Source organism: Bos indicus, chromosome 22, assembly GCF_029378745.1.
Source record: "Bos indicus isolate NIAB-ARS_2022 breed Sahiwal x Tharparkar chromosome 22, NIAB-ARS_B.indTharparkar_mat_pri_1.0, whole genome shotgun sequence".
In the NCBI taxonomy this organism is placed as follows: domain Eukaryota; kingdom Metazoa; phylum Chordata; class Mammalia; order Artiodactyla; family Bovidae; genus Bos; species Bos indicus.
In genome coordinates this window covers 50235031-50251270 of record NC_091781.1, presented here as the reverse complement: position 1 = coordinate 50251270, position 16240 = coordinate 50235031, and the positions used below count along the sequence as shown (strand labels likewise).

Below are 16240 nucleotides of genomic sequence, written 5' to 3'. Positions count from 1 at the left end.
GTGTGCATTATGGGAAATGTAGTCCGCAGTGCACGGCCGCCGCGGGGTGGGGAGGGTCGCGGGTCTGGGCAGAGCCCCGGGCTGGGCTTGACCCAAGCCAGGGGTGCCCGCATCCCGCTCCGCCTTCTGCAGGGTCCCAGCCAAGCTCAGACACCTCCCCAAACCCATAGCCCCGGGTGGACCGCAGGCCCAAACTCTCCAGACCTTCTGCCCTAGCGAACAAGAGGTTTACTTCGAGGAAAAGAGACTTTCTTTCCTCCCTAGCGTAGTTTCCTCCACTAATTGTGGAAGGACAGTGCAAGTTTGGGGGCTGGATAAATGTCATAAGTGAGCCCGGCCACACTGGCTGTAAAGGATGTAGGCACACGGTTTGATGCTAAAAGGACATCTTTTCAATCACATTTTAATATATGAGTCTCTAGAATGGTAGTTCTCAATTCTGCACATAGAATGACCTGGAGAACTTAAAACACACAAATGCCTGGAACTTTTGATTTAATTGGACTGGGATGGACTCACACATCCATATCTTTTTTAAAACTTCCCAGGTGATTTGCCAGGGCAAGGAAACTCTCCTACGAACATTTGTGATTTCCTAGAGACAAAGTGATTTAAAAAACAAACAGGACAACATAAAGTTTTCCCAACAATTTTATTTTTGGAGAGTACTTTAAAGAAATCAAGTTAGGGATTAACAACGATACTGCTCATGTGTCTCTGAAGCAATTAAATTACTTAATAGCCTCATGTTAATTCACCCAACAGTTTAGGGATGAAGGAAAGTCTGAAGTCACTCCTCTGATTATCCCTGTTGCTCCAAGCACCCCAGTGCAATGTCCTGTCTCCATCTCAGTCCTATACCGGAACTGGGGGAGCCCTGCCCCGGGGGCTTTTCTTACAGTCTCAGACAGCTGCCAGTTGGAGCCCATGTCCACAAACTGGACTGTGACTGACACTGAAAAAGCTGTGGCCTTTTATGAGAGATGGCTTTGCTCAGGGCTATTAAACTCATGCACATAGTTTACGGGAAGCTTTCTCCTCCCTTTTAGTTAAGAATATGTGAGAAAATGCCCAATTCCTTAGCTATCCTTGTCTTCACAGGTCATTCAGTAATTTTTCTCTTCATTGGCTCAGGAGGACAGGCTTCCTCCCTTAGAGTAAATATCATTGATACAGTTTTACTCTCACTAGTCCTGCCATATTACAAGAGTATAAGCCAAGAAGATCTCATATTCTCTGATTTGAACAGAAATATGCTGACTACATTCCATTAACCAGAAGCTTCAGCCCATAGAATTGATCCCCAAAGAAGACAAATTTAAAGATTTCTAACATACCCAACCAACCACAACAGTCTCCATGTGACCTCAGGGTTTCTTTGAGTCTCTTGCTTTCAAGCACATCAGCTCTATCAGATAGCACCTCTGTCACTTGGAAGTATTGCATTTCCTTAGCCAAGCAAGTGACCATATATCCCATGAGCTTCTAACTAACGCTTGAGTGTACGTCACTCTATGGACTTGCCTAGCGGTCCAGTGGCTAAGATTCTGTGCTCCCAATGTAGGGGGCCCAGGTTCAATCCCTGGTTAGGGAACTAGATCCCACATGCTGAAACTAAAGATCCTGCATGCTGCAACAAAGATCAAAGATCCATGGGCCGCAACTAAGACCTGGCACAGTCAAATAAAACAAATAAATATTAAAAGCATAATTCTCTTAAAAAAAAAACCCTCTGTTTTAATCTACCTATTGATCTACATTTGAGTATTGGGACAACCCATCCTAAATGTCACTTTTGCTGATAGAATTACAAAGAAATAAATCTAGGTCTTTTGGGATAATAGCACTTGTCAATTCTGTTATGGCTCTGTGGCACTGTATGACATTATTTTAAGCCTTGGCCTTTGCCACAAATACCAAGCTACCCTGCATCTCCAGGTCAGGGGCTCCTCAAAATCTCAGCTTTCTGTTTTGTCTAGGCCCATGATTTGCATCGACCCAGTGTGTCATCTCTACAGCAGCAGTAATGAGGACTAGTTGTAAGTGTTACTCGCTCAGTTATGTCTGACTCTTTGTGACCCTATGGACTGCAGCCCACCAGTCTCCGTTGTCCATGGAATTCACAAGGCAAGAATACTGGAGTGGGTTGCCATTCCTCTCTCCAGGGGATCTTCCAGACCCAGGGATCAAACCTGGCTTTCCCTCATTGCAGGCAGATTCTTAACCATCGGAGCCACCAGGAGGAAGCGCAAAGGTAAAAGACCTCTGTTCTTCCACAGATTTCTTTTTTTTTTCATAACTGGAGTGGCCATTTCAGAACCTGAGGTGCTGTGAAGAAGTTGCAGCTGAAGTGAAAAGGCCCGATTGTATCCAGAAGCTGGGATCTGTTCCAGCCCTGTTGCTGTCTTGCTGGTGTGACTCAGGGCAAATTCTTTAATGACTCTTTCAGCATCTTCAGCAGTTTCCCCCTCCTACAAATATAACATTATATAATATGAAGTATTCTGAACTAATAATAAGAATAGTCAGTCCTTTCCTGGGAATTTCAAAGAGGTTTTCCTTCCTGCCTTTATTTCTTTTGCAGTTCCTGGTAAAGCAACTGCCTTTCCTAATCTGCTGGAAAATTTCATCTGTGGTCCTTGTATCATCTGTATCTTTCCTGGTTCCTGTCTCTCATTTTAACATTTGATCAAGTCTCTACTTTCAGTGCTGAAGAGTCATGGCCCCAAGTGTGATCAAGGCAGCAATGAACCACAGGCAGCAGAGCAGCCTTCCTCTTTGCTGGGCTCATCTGTGTGAGAATTTTAGGGGCTGAAAGTGAGCCAACCCACCTCTGCAACTGGATGTTGTACTCCCCATTCTGGGTGAGGGCGCTGTTCTGGATCAGCTCTTCTAAACAGTTCACACTTTTTGGTCTTAGGTAGTATACCCACTCCAGTACTCTTGCTTGGAAAATCCCACGGACGGAGGAGCCTGAGCCTGTTAGGCTGCAATCCATGGGGTTGCTAAGAGTCGGACACGACTGAGTGACTTCACTTTCACTTTTCACTTTCATGCATTGGAGAAGGAAATGGCAGCCCACTCCAGTGTTCTTGCCTGGAGAATCCCAGGGACGGGGGAGCCTGGTGGGCTGCCATCTATGGGGTCGCACAGAGTCGGACACGACTGAAGTGACTTAGCATAGCATAGCATAGTATAAACAGCCTTACAAGTACTATGGGCCAGTGTAAGTTTAAAAAAAAAAATCCAGATGCTTCCTCTGAAAGCCCTCCATCATCACCCTAAGGAGAAGGGGAAAGTTGTCAACAGCATGAGCCCTGGAGTAGGACTGACTTGAGTTGGAATCCCCCCATCTTCTACTTTCCAGCTGCAGCAAATTAATCTTTCTGGGCTTTGGTTTCCATAATTACAAAAGGGGATATCATGTGGTTACTGTGAAGATTAAATGAGATAATGAAGGGTCAGCACAAGGCCAGGAGCAGAGTTGTGATAAAGGGTTGCAATTATTATTGCCCAAGGAGAGTGGGCATAAGGTAAAAATAATTAGTTCCTTCATATGTTTACCTCTTGGAAGGACAAAGTACTATGTGATAAGGGAGAGATCCACCAATAATGGCCCAGTTTGGGAAGCAAAGTACCCACAGTTCTGTGTAGGTGTTCTTCCTCTTCCCTGAAACCTCTTAGTGCTCCAGTCTAGTCTATAACTCACTCCTTCATTTGCAAAGCCATCTCATCCAGGCCCAAGGCTTTATGTATCAGCACCAGTGATATGTTGATACCTCTCAGATTTGCAGCTCTAACCCTGACCTTTAATTTGAACTCTAGGCAAATGTAGCCAATTGCCAACTCCAAATCTTGTCTACTAGGCATCAAAAACAACCTACCGAAAACTGAGCTCCTCTTCTTCCTGCCAAAATTGCTCTTCCCACATTCTTCCATCTTTCCAGGCAGTCTCCTAGCCAGCTGGCCTGCTTCTGCCCTTTTCACCTTCAGCCTATTCTCCACACAGAAGCCAGAGGGATCCTATTTACCTGGAAATCACGATGTTATTCTGTTTAGAGCCTCCCAACAGCTTTCCATCTCCCTCCTTACAGAAACCAAACTCCTTTGAGCAGAGACTGTGTATCTTGTTTAGTTTGTCACCTCTCTTCCATAGCCACCCCCACTCCCATCGCCACCAGAGCAGCAAAGTTTATCAGCTTTGTTCAAGCTCCTGTAACTCCAGTACTTGATCCAGTGCCTGGCACACAGCAGGTGCTTCATGAAGTTCTTGAATGAATGACTTCCAGACAAGATGCCTGAGAAGTGGAAAAGTAACTTTAAGGACTACTTAACCCAACAATCTCTTTTCTCTACAGATGAGGATTACTTTATTTTAGAATAATTTATAGGCTTTTCTTGCAGCAGACTTCTTTGATTCCATGATGTTGAATTCAGGCTCTATAATCAGGTTACCTTCCCTGAGGGGACACAGTTTGAGGATACTGGGTAGCTGGAATCAGCAAGCATTTCAACAATGTACAATCCACTTGGAAGCTTGGAGCTGGCCATTTGAAGAACATTAGCTGTGAGGAGATTCTGGACGTGAGCTGCACACTGAAAGTTGTGCTGCCCCGTTTTCCACTAGATTGTTGATCTGCAGATACCTTCCTGTTCCTCTGTGACCTCGCATAAGTCACTCTCGGCCAGATTTATGGCTCGTGAGCTAGCAAGGCCTCGTGGAAACTGAGTGGAATTTCCTTTATAGGTAGGGCTACTAAACCTTTAAGACAGATGATACCCACCAGTGTATCTGTGAATAGCACTGAAGATTAAATGAGATAATGAAGGGTCAGCACAAGGCCAGGAGCAGAGTTGTGATGAAGGGTTGCAATTATTACTGCCCAAAGAGAGTGGGCATAAGGCAAAAATAATTAGTTCCTTCATATGTTTACCTCTTTGAAGGACAAAGTACTACTACCCACCAGTGATATTCTTGAGCTGGGAATGGCTAATTTGAAAACTCATCAGAAGGAAAAGAGGACGACCGTGTGATTACTGCTCCTCTATCCTTTGGGAGGGTCGGGAGCCAGGCTCTTATGTGGGCCACAAACTCCTGCCCCGGAAGGCTTAGGTGGAGATTTCCTTCACATTAACGGAGAGTAAGTCCTTTTTAAGCTAGGCAGGCCAGGGTCCAGTCCGCACTCTGGCAGGGAGCAAATCTCGAGAAAGCCAAGCCACCCACAGACTGCACGCTTTGCTCATACTCGGAAGAGCGAAAGAAGACGAGCGGCCGTGGGCTAAGGGCCAAACCACAACCCCCAGCAGGCCCAGCGGACCGGGGCAAGGAAGCGCACCCTCCCATTGGACGTGGGCAATAGCGTGCCCCTCACGCCCCGCCCCCGCAGGCAAGCACACACCCCCGCCCCGCCCCCGGCCCCCGCGCAGGGTACGCCGGGAGTGGAGTCGGCGCGACCCGCAGCTGTGTACTCCATCTCCCGGCGGGCCGAGCGCTAAAGGCGGCGGCACCTTTGTGGAGGCAGCGGCCCGGCGCGGAGGAAGTTCCGGTCTCCGCGGCGCTGGGTCGGTGGCGGCGGCTAAGGATTAGGAGGAGCGGGCCGCGGAGGCCGCGCTGCCTCGGTAAGGGCTTGGGGTGGTAGAGAGGGCGTGCGGGAGCCAGCGGGGAAGGAGCCGGCCTGGCAGGCCGCTCTGGACGTCGCGGGCCCGCGCGGCCTGGAAGCTGCGGCTTCGGTGTCGCGGGGCGGCCGCGGCCTCCCTCAGGAAGAAGAGAGTCAAGTGGCGGTGAGGGAGGCGCCGCCCACGGGAGGAACGCCCCAGAACGGTCGCGGGCCCGGGGCGGGGCCCGGCCTGGCGGTGGAATTACCGGTCCCGTCTCGGGGCGGCCGGGGGTCCGTGGCTGGCGCGTGGTTGCGGTTCGGTGCTCTTGGTCCGAGGGGCTGCAGGCAGGCGACCCTTTCTTCCTCCTTTTTTCCCCCTGCATTTGCAGGAATCTGATCCAGTTGTGAGGCATCGCTCGAAAGGGAGTTTTTCTTGTGCTTAGCACGTAGCTTCGCCCTCAGACCTGGACAGACCGGAGTGGGCTCGGCCGGACAACAGGGCGCGAGAGCGCGGAGTCCAGCGCGCCGGGCTGTAGAACCTGGATCCCGGGGAGTGGTCTGGTGGGTCCTGTGCCAGTTGGGCGAATGTGGGAGGACAGGGTTATTTCCTCGTATTATGCACTCTTTAGATTCCTTTTAGTGGTGTATCAGTAAGTCTGTTTTTCTCTTAACTTTAGAATTGATCTTGTGCTACCAGGCTTAACTCTGGGCGTGCATTTTTTTTTTTTTAAATAAAGGAAAGGGTCTTGTTTTGTAGGGTAAACTGTAAGGGTAATTGTATTTTTTGCACATTCCAGGTATGCTTGTGAACATCAGAGTTGCGGGATCTAGGTGGAGTTTAGTAGACTCTGATGCTCCCGGTCACCCTGGTTCATTTTTCTGAACTCTGGATCCTGCCCTCGGTTTGTTAGCTTTCAACTTCCTGTTGAGTAGTGCCGCCACTGTGAATGGTTTAATAATGTCAACATCAGCAGACTTGTGAGGACTATAGGGAGAGGTTTAAAGAACTGATAAGTGAGGGTAGGACAAGCAGTGTCTAATGGTATGTTACCATTTTAGTGAAACACACAAAAATTGCACCTGAACCTTGCCTGGTTAATTAGTATCTAACCAGGTACCTAGCCCATAGAATAGGCTGTTTAGGATAGGCTGTTTTTGGACATCTGTAGCATTCCTCTTCATTTAATTGTTACCAGAATTGGGTTTACTTTTGTTGCCTTTGGGAGCCTAGTTTTTTGTAGCCTTTCATAGGAGAATTGTCAATGGAGAGGTTACAAAGTGAATGCTCCTGTCTTATTGAAGATACATGGGCAAGGTTATACTCTTCTGCCAGTGTTTAAATACATAAAATAATGTGTTAATAATCTAACTCAAAATTGTAAAAGATTAAAAAACTGTTGGAAAATTCTGAAATTTTTAAAGATCATAAATCATGGAGTCATCTTAGAATAGACTTTCTGCTAGACTTCCACAGTAGTTGTTCATTTCACTCACTTAGGGGGCATTTGTTGGGTACCTTTTATAACCTTCCTATCACACTGTGATAGGAACTGTAGGAGCTCTAGAAATTGATAGGATTTGAACTGTTGACTCCTCCATTAACTGAGCAACATTGGATAAATTACCTAACTTCAGTTTTCTCATGTGTGAAATGAGGTTAAGAAATGCAGCCACTTTGAAGGTTGTTGTGAGGTTTACGTAATCCTTTTAGGATGGTGCCTGGTGTGAGGAAAGTGTTTACTGAGTGTTAGCCGCCACTGTTACTTTAAAAAAAATTTTTGTCACTTCCCTGGCAGTTCAGTGGTTAGGACTCTATGCTTCCAGTGCAGGGGGTGCAGGTTCCATCCCTGGTCTGGGAACTGAGAGTCCACATGCCATGTGGTGCAGCCAAAAAATTAAAAAATGTTTTGTTGAGATAAAATTCACACACCATACATTTCACCCATTTAAGGTGTCTAATTCGATGTTTTTTCATGTATTACAGTACTTTTTTTTTTTTTTTTTACAAAGTTGTGATAAATATATTTTGTTGCATATATTGTAATGAAATTTTCCATTTAAGCCATTTCTGTATGTAAAATTCACATATAATTCAGTGCATGAATTACATTCACAATGTAATGAAACCATCACCACATCTATTTCTAAAACTTTTTCATCACCTTAAACAGAAACTCTAACCATTAAGCAGGTAACTCCCTTACTCCTTCCCTCTAGTTCCTGGTAACCTCTAATCTGTATTCTGTCTCTCTGAATTTGCCTGTTCTGGGTACCCTATGTAAGTGGAATCATACAATAATTATCCTTTCATGTCTGACTTTTTTCAGGTAAAATAATGTTTTTAAGGTTCATTCATGTTGTAGTGTGTATCCAAACTTCATTCCTTTTTTTTGTAATTAAAAAAAATTGAGATGTAATTGACATCTACATTCCCTTTTAAGGCTGAACAATACTCAGTTGCTATGTATAAGCTACATTTTACTTACCTGTTCACTTGCTGGACAGTTGGGTTTCCACCGTTGGCGATTGTAAATAATGCTGCTGTGAACATGGGTATACAAATATCTCTTCATGCCCCTGCTTTCAGTATCTTTGTGTATATGCCCAGAATTGGGTCATAAGATAATTCTGTGTATAGCTTTTTGAGTACCCACCATACTGTATTCCACAGCAGTTGCATCATTTTATGTTCCCACCAGTAATACGCAAGGGGTCCGATTTCTCCACATCCCAACACTTGTTACTTTCTGAGTTTTTTTGTACAGTAACCACCTGAATGGGTGTGAAGTAGTCCCTCCATCTCTTCCTTCTGCCTCCCTTTTTCTTAGCCATTTTGACCATTTTAAAATGTTCATGTCAGTGGTATTAAGTACCTTCACATTGTTGTGCAACCATCATTACCATCCAGCTTCAGAATGTTTTCGTCTTCTCAGACTGAACCTCTGTGCCCATTAAAAAATAGCTTCTCATTCTCCCCACCCCTTCCCCTGGCAACCACCATCCTACTTTCCGTCTCTCTGAATTTGCCTGTCCTAAGAAGCGAAAAGCAAAGGAGAAAAGGAAAGATATAAGCATCTGAACGCAGAGTACCAAAGAATAGCAAGGAGAGATAAGGAAGCCTTCCTCAGCGATCAATGCAAAGAATTAGAGGAAAACAACAGAATGGGAAAGACTAGAAATCTCTTCAAGAAAATCAGAGATACCAAGGGAACATTTCATGCGAAGATGGACTCGATAAAGGACCAGAAATGGTATGGACCTAACAGAAGCAGAAGACATTAAGAAGAGATGGCAAGAATACACAGAAGAACTGTACAAAAAAGATCTTCACGACCCAGATAATCATGATGGTGTGATCACTGACCTAGAGCCAGACATCCTGGAATGTGAAGTCAACTGGGCCTTAGAAAGCATCACTACGAACAAAGCTAGTGGAGGTGATGGAATTCCAGTTGAGCTATTTCAAATCCTGAAAGATGATGCTGTGAAAGTGCTGCACTCAATATGCCAGCAAATTTGGAAAACTCAGCAGTGCCCACAGGACTGGAAAAGGTCAGTTTCATTCCAATCCCAAAGAAAGGCAATGCCAAAGAACGCTCAAACTACCGCACAATTGCACTCATCTCACACGCTAGTAAAGTAATGCTCCAAATTCTCCAAGCCAGGCTTCAGCAGTACGTGAACCGTGACCTTCCAGATGTTCAAGCTGGTTTTAGGAAAGGCAGAGGAACCAGAGATCAAATTGCCAACATCCGGTGGATCATGGAAAAAGCAAGAGAGTTCCAGAAAAACATCTGTTTCTGCTTTATTGACTATGCCAAAGCCTTTTACTGTGTGGATCACAATAAACTGTGGAAAATTCTGAAAGAGATGGGAATACCAGGCCACCTGACCTGCCTCTTGAGAAACCTATATACAGGTCAGGAAGCAACAGCTAGAACTGGACATGGAACAACAGACTGGTTCCAAATAGGAAAAGGCGTACATCAAGGCTGTTTATTGTCACCCTCTTTATTGAACCTATATGCAGAGTACATCATGAGAAACGCTGGGCTGGAAGAAGCACAAGCTGGAATCAAGATTGCCGGGAGAAATATCAATAACCTCAGATATGCAGAAGATACCACTCTTATGGCAGAAAGTGAAGAGGAGCTAAAAAGCCTCTTGATGGAAGTGAAAGTGGAGAGTGAAAAAGTTGGCTTAAAACTCAACATTCAGAAAACTAAGATCATGGCATCTGATCCCATCACTTCATGGGAAATAGATGGGGAAACAGTGGAAACAGTGTCAGACTTTATTTTTTGGGGCTCCAAAATCACTGCAGATGGTGATTGCAGCCAGGAAATTAAAAGACGCTTACTCCTTAGAAGGAAAGTTATGACCAACCTAGATAGCACATTCAAAAGCAGAGACATTACTTTGCCGACAAAGGTCTGTCTAGTCAAGGCTATGGTTTTTCCAGTAGTCATGTATGGATGTGAGAGTTGGACTGTGAAGAAAGCTGAGTGCCGAAGAATCGATGCTTTTGAACTGTGGTGTTGGAGAAGACTGTTGAGAGTCCCTTGGACTGCAAGGAGATCCAACCAGTCCATTCTAAAGGAGATCAGTCCTGGATGTTCTTTGGAAGGAATGATGCTAAAGCTGAAACTCCAATACTTTGGCCACCTCATGCGAAGAGTTGACTCATTGGAAAAGACTCTGATGCTGGGAGAGATTGGGGGCAGGAGGAAAAGGGGACGACAGAGGATGAGATGGCTGGATGGCATCACTGACTCGATGGACATGAGTTTGAGTGAACTTCGGGAGATGGTGATGAACAGGGAGGCTTAGCGTGCTGCGATTCATGGGGTCACGAAGAGTCGGACACGACTGAGCGACTGGACTGAACTGAAGTACCCCATATACATAGAACCATAAATTATACAATATTTGTCCTTTCATGACTGGCTTATTTTACTTAGCAGAATATCTCCAAGGCTCATCCATGTTATATCTATCAGAATTGCATTCCTTTCTGAGACTGAATAGTATTTCATTGTGTGTATATATTACATGGTTTTCTCATCTGTTGATAGGTACTGGGTTGTTTCCACCTTCCACCTTTTAGCTGTTGTAAATAATGCAGCAATGAACATGGAGGGGTGCACATATCTACTTAAGTCTCTGCTCTCATTTCTTTTGGGTTTATACCCAAAAGAATTGGAATTGTTGGATCGTGTGGTAATTCTGTCCTAAATTTTTGAGGAACTGCTGTATGCTTTACACAGTGGCTGCATACACTGTACATGCCTGACAGCAATGCACAGGGTTCACATCTCTTCACATCCTCACTAGCTTCTGTTAGGTTCATTTGGTTTTGTTTTAATAGCCATCTTAATGGGTATAAAGTGGTTATCTTGTAATTTTGATTTACATTTCTCTAATTGTTAATGATGTTGAGAGTCTTTTTATGTGTTTATTGGCCATTTGTGTGTCTTTGAAGAAATGTGTATTCAAGTCCTTTCCTCATTTTTGAATCAGGTTGTCTTTTGTTGAGTTTTAGTTTTCTGTATATTCTGGATATTAATCCCTTATCAGATATGTGGTTTGCAAATATTTTCTCCCATTCATGAGTTGCCTTTTTATTCTCTTAATGGTGTTCTTTGAAACAGACATTTCTAATTTTGATGAATTCCAGTTTGTGTATTTTTTTTGTTGACTCTGCTTTTGATGTCGTATCCAAGGGATCACTGCCAAATCCAATGCCTGAAGCTTCTGGTTTGTTTTCTTCTGAGTTTTAGAGTTTTAAATTTTAGGTTTAGGTCTTTAAACCCAATTTGGGATAGCTTTTGTGTATGGTGGTGGGCAGGGGTCGCGCTTCATTCTTTTGCGTGTGGATTTCCAGTTTCCCTATGAGCAGTTGTTGAAAAGGCTGTCTTTTCTCCTTTGAATGGTCTTGGGACCCTTGTTGAAAATAACTTGACCATGTATGTGGGAGTTTATTTCTGGGATCTCTAGTTCATTGTTCTTTATGTCCTTACACCAATACCACACTGTTTTGATTACTGTAAATTTATAGTAAGTTTGAAATTGGGAAGTGAGTGTCCTCCACTCACTTTATGTTCTTTTTCAAGGCTATTCAGAGACCTATGAAATTTCATATGAATTTTAGGATGGACTTTGAAATCAGATGGTCTTGAGTTTGCTTTTCCTCATATTAGTTATATTGTTTTGGGACAAGCCTCTCAAACTATTTAAGTCTCATTTTCGGAGTCTGTGAAGTGGGGATTATAACAAAATTTACCCCATGGAGGACCTGTGATTATTAAATGAGAGAACCCATGTAAAATGCATAACTGTGGCAGAGTCAGTACTTAACTATTCTTGCCTTTATTACTGTTTCAGAGAATAGAGGTAGACATACTCAGAAAGGTCCTTTCCAGCTTAATGTGACTGTGATTTTAAACACCTGAGCATAGTAGCAGTAATAATAATATTTAGTACATTGTTGCTTTAAAATTTTTCAAAAAAATTTTTGGAGGCATGACTTATATATCATAAAATTCACTGACTGTAGCTGTTCAGTTTGATGCAGTCATCACCATAATTCAGATTTAGAATGTTTCCAACACCTCAAAACATTCCCTAGTTTCTGTTTGTTGTTAATCTCCACTCCCCACTCTAACTGCAAGTCCTGGCATCCACTAATCTGCTTTCTGCCTCTGTAGTTTTATGTTTTTATGTAACTTCATACAATTGGGATATCTGGCTTCTTTTACTTATAATTTTTTTGAGGTTCTTCCATGTTGCATTTCCTTTTAGGAGTATATCACATTTGTTTACCCATCTGCCTGTTGATGGACATTTGGATTCTTTTCAGTGTTTGGCTATTATTCATAATAATAATGTTGCTATCAATATACTTCTTCTTATGCACGATCTCATTTACTCCCTATAGTAATCATATGAAGTAGGTACCACTATTATTCCCGTTGTGTAGGAGGAGAGCATTGAGGCATATAGAATTTAAATATAACTTACCAAAGATACATAGCTGGAATTTTTTCTTCCTTTTTTTCCCCCCTCGACTGTGCTGAGAGGCATGCGGAATCTTAGTTACCTGACCAGGGATTGAAGCTATAGTCTCAGTATTGGAAGCATAGAGTCCTAACCATTGGGCCATCTGGGAATTCCCAAAAGCCGGAGTTTGAATTCAAACCCAGGCAGTCTGACTTTAAAACACATTCACTTAGGCCAGTGGTCTTGAAATTCTCTTGAACCATCTAAAAGGATTAAAAATTTTTCACTCCTAAAATTTTGAAAAAATTGTTCGCCACTTTGTCCATTTATAAGTTGACATCTTAACACTTCTGTCTAGATGGCTGCAAAGGATGTATTTTCTGGCATAATATATTGCATGTGTGCTTTAAATATATAGTTGACAAAATCTTGGAACTGATGATTTTATTTATGGAAAATGTCTGCATTTAAATCTATGGCAAATCAAACCTTAATATCAGTCATTTAGCCAAATGAGTCTGCATCAGTGGGAACATTCTAAGCCCCAATGATTTTTGAAATAAACTCTTAAAATAGTACTAACATTTACTGAGCAATTTATTTATCAGGCACTGCTCTAGTGAATTTGCATTGTCATTTTATCCTGATAACTATGAAGTAGACATTATCTTTATTCCGGATTTGGCATTAAGTTAAATCACTTGCTCAAGGACATACCTTGTGGCCGAGCCATGATTTCCCTTCCAGCAGTCGAGCTGTGAACCCCACCAGCACAGTAGGTCCAGAGACTGCACTCCTGTCCCTTCACCGCCACACTGTGCTATCTTATAAAACTTACTTTGCTATCTTATAAAATTCACTTTTAAACTAGGAACCTGACTGTAATTTGCTGATGTAAGGGGTGAGGATATAAGAATATTTAAAATCTGGAAAATTTCTCTTCATAAGAAAAAGTGGCTCTAATGAAGTGTTTAAATGTCCTAACAGTAGTGAAGTCTAATTTATGCATGAGCTTGAGATCCCTGTAGGATGGCCAAGTGGCCATTTCTGGCAGACATTTGGATTTCATGGGAAAGTCTAAGCTAGTGATGGAGATGTGGAAATTATAATCGTAGAGATGGTAGTGATAGTGATTAAATTGGGAATGGACAAGATTGGCCAGTGTCTTAGCTTGGACTGCTAAAACAAAACACCGTAGATTGTGTGACTTAATAACAACTTTATTTCTCACAGTTCCAGAGACAGGGCAGTTTCAGATTAAGGTGCCAGATAGTTTGGTTCCTGGTGAGATCCTTTTGGTTTGCAGACAGCTGCTTTCTTGCTGTATCCTCACATGGTACAGAGAGAGAGCACTCTCTTTTATTCCTTCTTAGAAGAGCATTAACCCCTTTCCTAAGGGCTCTACCCTCATGACCTAATTACCTCCTAAAGGCCCTATCTTCAGTTACCATCAAGTCAGAGATTAGGACTTAAACATGAATTTTGAAGAGACACACACATTCAGTATAGTCCATAGCACCCAGGGACAGCATCATGAACAGTGCTAGGGAATGTAATAGAGCCTAGTTAGCATATTTGGTGGACATTCATTTATTTAGTCAACTGATGTTTAAAGGTTTTGTATTGGGGGGGGTGTTTTTATATGAGAGAGACTGGAGTATGCTTATGAACAAAAGCAGATAGCATATTATAAAGTAGAGACATTACTTTGCCAACAAAGGTCCGTCTAGTCAAAACTATGGTTTTTCCAGTAGTCATGTATGGATGTGAGAGTTGGACTGTGAAGAAAGCTGAGCGCGGAAGAATTGATGCTTTTGAACTGTGGTGTTGGAGAAGACTCTTGAGAGTCCCTTGGACTGCAAGGAGATCCAACCAGTCCATTCTGAAGGAGATCAGCCCTGGGATTTCTTTGGAAGGAATGATGCTAAAGCTGAAACTCCAGTCCTTTGGCCACTTCATGCGAAGAGTTGACTCATTGGAAAAGACTCCGATGCTGGGAGGGGTTGGGGGCAGGAGGAGAAGGGGACGACAGAGGATGAGATGGCTGGATGGCATCACCGACTCAATGGGCGTGAGTTTGAGTGAACTCCGGGAGTTGGTGATGGACAGGGAGGCCTGGCGTGCTGCGATTCATGGGGTTGCAAAGAGTCGGACACGACTGAGCGACTGAACTGACTGAGAGTGATAATATAGGTCAAAAAAGGAGTTAAGGGACTTTGCTACTGTGTCAGTAGCAGTGGTTTTGAATCTGCCTTGCACTGCCGGGGACGTGGATTCAGTTCCTGGTCAGGGAACTAAGACCCCACATTCCACAGAGCAACTGAGCCTGTGCTGCAACTAAGACCTGATGCAGCCAAATATTCAAAAAAAATAATAGTTAAATGATAGTGATAGAACAAGGTAAGGGTAGAGTCTTCAGACTAGTCTTTAATCTTCGTACACAAAAACATTCCAGGAAGATTGTGGGCTTGTGTATTTTTAAACAAATCAATATGCAGAACTTTGCCTTCAACAAATGCTGTTCTTAAGAATGGATGTTGCTGTTGAATGTAAGAGCTGTAACTCTAAAACTCTTAGAAGAAAACTGAAGGGGAAAGCTTTATATGTTGGATTTGATAATGATCTTTTAAAGGATATGACACCAAGGGCACAGTTAGCAAAAGGAAAAATAGGCAAATTGGACTTCATTAAAATTAAAAACTTCTGTGTTCAAAGAATACTGTCAACAAGGTAAAAGGCAACTCACAAAATGGGAGAAGATACTTGCAAATCACATGCCTGGTAAGGGATTAATAATTAGAATATGTAGAAAACTCCTAAACTCAACAACAGCAATGAATAACCTGTATCAAAAAATAGGCAAAGGACTTGAATAGACATTTCTCCCAAAGAGGATGTAAAATGGCTAATAAGTACGTGAAAAGATGCTCAGCATCATTAATGATAAGGGAAATGCAAATCAAAACCACAGTGAGATACCACTTCACACCCATTAGAATGGCTGTTCAGTTCAGTTCAGTTGAGTCGCGTCCGACTTTTGTGACCCCATGGACTGTAACCCGCCAGGCTCCTCCGTCCATGGGATTCTCCAGGCAAGAATACTGGAGTGGGTTGCCATTTCCTTCTCCAGAATGGCTGTTACTAAAATACAAAAAAACAGAGTAGTAAGTGTTGGTGAGGATGTGGATGAACTGGAACTTGTATCATTCTGCTAGGGTTGCCATAACAAAATACCAGACTAGGTGGCTTAAACAACGGAAAATTATTTTCCTGCTGTTTGGAGACTGACGTCTAAGATCAGGGCATGAGTAGGGTTAGGTTTTGGTGGGGCCTCTCTCCTTGACTTGCAGACGGCCCTCTCCTGGCCATGTCCTCACATTAGCTTTTCCCTGTCCTGTGCATGCATTTTTTGGTGTCTCTTCCACTGACACCAGTCCTGTTGAATTGGGGCCCCACCCTTGTGGCCTCTGTCAACCTTAATTACCTCCTCAAAGGCCACGTCTCCAAATACAGTCACATTGGGAGTTAGGGCTTGAAGCTGTGGGGGGCACAATTCAGTCCATAACAGAACCATTTGCGCACTGTTGGTGGGAAGGTAAAATGATGTAGCTGCTGTGGAAAACAGTATGGTGGTTCCTTGAAAA

The 16240-nt window shown here is 43.3% G+C and overlaps 1 protein-coding gene and 1 long non-coding RNA gene across 3 annotated transcripts in view; one reads left to right on the top strand and one right to left on the bottom strand.

Annotated features, from left to right (window-relative positions):
- Positions 1–36: 36 nt before the first annotated feature.
- LOC139178633 (uncharacterized) lies at positions 37–5619 on the bottom strand. The gene is made up of 3 exons (XR_011563042.1): positions 5509–5619; positions 3885–4031; positions 37–2471 (listed from the first exon to the last, which is right to left on the bottom strand). It is a non-coding gene; the product is annotated as an uncharacterized lncRNA (long non-coding RNA).
- The window catches only part of RBM6 (RNA binding motif protein 6), an 89704-nt gene continuing 78947 nt past the window's right edge, over positions 5484–16240 (top strand). Inside the window, exons 1-2 of one of the 2 annotated variants that reach the window (XM_070776685.1) lie at positions 5500–5619; positions 5987–6158. The gene's annotated coding sequence lies outside the window, so the exon portion shown is untranslated. Of the gene's footprint in view, positions 5620–5986; positions 6159–16240 lie in introns of both variants that reach the window. The other variant, XM_019984628.2, reaches the window with a different exon arrangement.